The sequence below is a fragment of the Asparagus officinalis genome, chromosome 10 (genome assembly GCF_001876935.1).
Source record: "Asparagus officinalis chromosome 10, Aspof.V1, whole genome shotgun sequence".
NCBI lineage: Eukaryota > Viridiplantae > Streptophyta > Magnoliopsida > Asparagales > Asparagaceae > Asparagus > Asparagus officinalis.
The window spans coordinates 66,903,355-66,908,257 of NC_033803.1; the positions used below are offsets into that span (position 1 = coordinate 66,903,355).

The following is a 4,903-nucleotide window of genomic DNA, read 5'->3' on the forward strand; positions in this document are numbered from 1 at the left end:
TAATATTAGATGAACGAGTCAAATTTGGGTAAGAGGTAAATTTTCCTACTCGAAATTGATCGTTCATCTTTATATTATAATAGAAATGAATTGGTATAAAAATTTGTAATTATTGGATCTGTCCTTCTCGGACGGGTTAGGAATATAATAGTGCATACATCCAACTTTGTATACTTTGTATGATTTCATTTCTTAAAAATTTTGGCAGCCCATACCTGTTGTTCTCCGTGTACAATAAGCGTATGTTCTGCGTTTTGGTATATTATCAATACGCATAATAACATCCGCACAGTGTACAGGGAGAACAACGAGTAGGTGCTGCCGAAATTTTCAAGAAATGAAAATATACAAAGTATATGAAGTTGGATGTAAGCACTATTATATTCTTAATGGATAGAAGCCTTCCTATGACAGCCGATCAATTGGTGTAATTAGTTTCTACGTACGTTTCAAATATATTTTATGTAGAACTAAATTTATATTGTTAAATGATATATGAACGTATGTTAGATTTGTTTTGTATGTATAAGAGTCATGAATGTACTAGTAGTTGTGTGATTTGTCGTAGTTAATAATTATATATAATTTACAGATGAGGGTAATTCCTGACAAATCATGGATAGATATCCCACGGCTTCATAGATTTCGTGACACACGATACAAGGAGGGATGTGAAGCCTTCATACGTTATGCAGAAATGAATCCGAGAAAATTAGCAAGTGGTGCTATGTATTGTCCTTGTTGCATGTGTAGGAATTTGAAATTGCTGAATAGTAATGATATACGGATCCACCTAATGAAATCAGGTTTTGATGAAAAATATAAATATTGGAACTGGCATGGGGAAGGTATCACTGAAGATGAGGATCCAAATGTGCGTGTCGGTACGTCCGGTGGACAACGAATAGATGACACAGAAACAATGTTGAATGATATTTTTCCTCGACCTAGAGAATTTGAGGGTGATGATAATGTCGAGGATGATATCGGAGATAAAAGTGAAGATGATATCGATGTTGAAGCTGAAGAAGTAGGAGATGATGGAAGTGCCGAAAATATTGATGATATGCATTCCTCCGCAGAAATAGAACGAATATTGAAGCTACTAGAAGATAGTGAAAAGGACTTATATGAGGGATGTACCGAGTACTCCAGATTTTCATTTATGCTAAAACTCCTACACATTAAGACACTTAGCGGTATGTCAGATAATTATTTTGAAATGCTTCTTGATTTGCTTCGAACTGTAATACCTGGAGGAGTGAATAGCATACCCCAAACAACTTATCAAGCTGAGAAGATTGTCGCTGCTCTGGGTCTAGATTATAATAAGATTGATGCATGTCCGAATGATTGTATTTTGTACCACAAGGCCAATAAAGACCTTCTTTATATATATATATATATATATATATATATATATATATATAATCTATGAAAAACATAATCATATGTGGCGTGTATGCTTGTGGATCTGTTGTGTGCTGAAGTACTTTTGGGGAATTTACTTTTTTTTAATATTCTCATGCTTTAACATTATTTGTGAATCTATGAAAAACATGATTCGGTCAGGCTAGATCAACTACCTAGCTACTAGGCTAATTTGCACAACTGTATTTGTGAATCCTACTTATATAACGCAAATTTGGCCTCATGTTTAGTTATTACTCATGTTTAGTTATTACTAAGCATACTTCTAAATTTAGGAATATATCATATTCTTAAAAATAATGCCACCTTCTTTTTTATCTTGCAGGTGCATGTGTTTCTTTGAGCTTCTCTGGAGAAAATGGTTTGTCATGCGTCATTGTATTTTTAAAGCACAATTTTCTTTGTGTTGAGCCCAAAACAAATAGTGAGTTGATTCAGTTGTGTGGCAGATTTATAAGTTGACATTGTGTTACTTTGTTGTGTGAAAAAACAAAGTATATATGAGGTTGGTATAATGTTGGTGTGTGATTTATTTATGAAAAAACATGTGTTACTTTGTTGAGAATATTTATTTAAGTTGTTTTGTGTGGTTTATTTAAGTGGTTAATTGGTATCATGTTGGTGTTGTGTGATTTATTTAAGTTGTTATCATGTTGGTGTGGTTTCTTAATTTGTAAGCTGAATTTACAGGGTTATTTGAGTGGATTTACAGATTTTTAAGCTGGATTTACAGGTTTGTAAGCTGGAAACAGCACAGAATATCCCAGACAGATTTTTTGTATCCCAGACGGAAAAACCGTCTGCGTTGTAAAGACGTATGTATGCAGACTTCCGTCTGGGATAGTTATCCCAGACGGAAATTTTCCGTCTGGGATAACTATCCCAGACGGAATATGTTTCCGTCTGAAATTACTATCCCAGACGGAAATTTTCCGTCTGGGATACCTATCCCAGACGGAAAATTTCCGTCTGTAATGTATTATAGACGGTATTTTTTTCCGTCTACTAAAATCCGTCTAGAATTCATTCTAGACGGAATTTCCGTCTAGAATAACGTATTCTAGACGGAAACAAACTAGACTCGTATTCCAGACGGAATTCCGTCTGGAATAGGTTTTCTGGACGGAATTTTAATTATTCCAGACGGAATTTTCCGTCTGGATTACGTCGTTTTGTACCAGTGTGTGGATCTTTATTTGCAGGAAGTTGTTGGAGTTGAAGGTTCTGTTCTGAGGCAGGGGAGAAGTGTTATAGTAATTTCGGTCGAGTTCAGGATAAAAGAAACTCAGAAGCTCTTCTACACATCTCGGGCCACTTTTTATGTGATGCATTTCGCAAGTTTATGAGTTCTCCGACAACTTCAAGTAAGAAGTTATGGCCATATATAATGTGTTAGATAATAATATGTTGTTGTCATATCGATGAATTTGCATAAGATGAAGGATTTTGTGTGCTCTGCGTATCGATGAATTTGCACAAGACTAATTACTGCCCAAAAACTGAATGAACATCAATGCACAATAATTTTTTCTTCGTCTTTACGATTACTTTCACATTGATGATGCTAACATAAAATCTTTATTGTATTTCTCTCCCTCTGCTGTTGTATAGGTGGAAGCAGATGAAGCATATTTGAGTAATGAAAGCACAGTAACCAATATAAACACCTTTTTTGAAGATGCCTGTAAATCGTCATGTGAAGGAATAATGGCAACAACTCTAGATATTGATGCTGGATATTGTGCATCAAAGCGCACTGATGCCTGGTTAAAGGTACATCTAATTTGAGATAAGACGAACATCCCGCTTGATCAAACTTCTTGTAGTCTGATGTTTCATAATTTCTCATCAGGTCAAACGTGACTATATTGGGTGACAGTCTTGATTTGGTACCCATTGGCGCTTGGTATGGGAATGGAAGAAAAGCGGGATGGTACAGATAATAGGCTTCCCTTCCTTCTTAATGTTTTCCTTTGATCTAATGGTTTCTCCTATCAAAATGATTTTGTTTCTCTGACTGCCACGGTACAGGTACAGCCCTTTCCTTATGACGTGCTACAACCCTGATGCTGAAAAGTTTCAAAGTGTGTGTAGAGTCATGTCTGGCTTCTCAGATGAATTCTATAAGTCGGTAAGTGCAAGTTATAGTGAAGTGTATAATCCCCTTTGTACAACTAAAGTTGTATGTTCTCGCACGTAATGCCAGCTTGCATGTTATCTTGCACTAAACAGGTTCAAGTTTCTAGCTTCTAGCTTAAATTTCAGTTCCTGCTTACGCTCAGAATGATGAGGAAAAAGGTGAAGAATGAGAAGAAGAAGGCCTGAGTAAATGTATAGGGAAGGAGTTGAAGAAGCTTCTGCAGTGTCACAACCATTGTAAATAATTTATGTAAAAGTTTGTAAACAATTTATGTATCTCTCTACTATTTTGGTGAATGTATTATTTGAATATAATGAAATTTGATATTGGAATATAATTAGATTGTGTTGGATATGAATATAATTTATTGTTCAATATTGTGTACATGCACTCAAAGTAGATTATGCTAAAAAAAACACTGTAGCATAGTATTCTAGATGAAAATTCCGTCTAGAATGCTCAAATTCCGTCTAGGATAGCTTATTTTTTAAAAAAAAAAATTAAAAAAATAAATAACATCCTTCCGTCTAGGATGAGTATCCTAGACGGAAATTTCCGTCTAGAATACTCATCCTAGACGGAATTTTTTTCCGGCTAGGATGAAGTATTCTAGACGGAATTTCCGTCTAGAATATTCCGTCTAGGATGTATTCTAGACGGTTTTGAATTCCGTCTAGAATATTCCGTCTAGGATGTATTTTAGACGGAAATTCCGTCTAGAATACTACATCCTAGACAGAAACATCCTAGACGCATATTCTAGACGGAATTCCGTCTAGAATACATATCCTAGACGGAATTCTGAGTATCCTAGATGGAATTTTCCGTCTAGGATACCTTATTTTTTACTTGTGAACGTTGTCTGATGACTAAGAATCCACAAACAACTATAGAAAAATGCAGTATTTCCAGACAAAAGATGGTATTGTAGCGCATGTTGATTTGAATTTCATATCTTAGACATGGAAGTCGTAATTCTCTTCAGCACACTTTACATACATAAGAAAGTATTTTTCTCACATACTTCACATAATTTCTTTAATGGCCAAACAAAAGATGGTTTCATTCCAGCACATTAAGTTACATCACATAATTTCTTTTATGGTCAAACCAAAAGACAACAAAAAAGCTATAACAGTTAGCCATTTTCACAACACTTTTTCACGTACAATAACTAAGCCATGCGTTGGGGGAAGTTGGCGTCGGATGAGTTGGGGGAAGTCGACGGAGGAGGGGGGAAGTCGCCAGATGAGGGAGAAGTCGGCAGAGTTGGGGGAGTTCACTTAGAGAGCTCAAGGGAGAGTGAGGGAGCTCGACGAAGTTCACTTAGAG

General features: G+C 35.7%; 1 long non-coding RNA gene across 2 annotated transcripts; it reads left to right on the forward strand.

Moving 5' to 3' along the window:
• LOC109825923 lies at positions 2,360-3,875 on the forward strand. Of its 2 annotated transcripts, XR_002243131.1 has the most exons (4): positions 2,360-3,204; positions 3,284-3,364; positions 3,463-3,562; positions 3,664-3,875. It is a non-coding gene; the product is annotated as an uncharacterized LOC109825923 (long non-coding RNA). The 2 variants fall into 2 exon arrangements; XR_002243130.1 differs by having other exon boundaries at positions 3,284-3,562.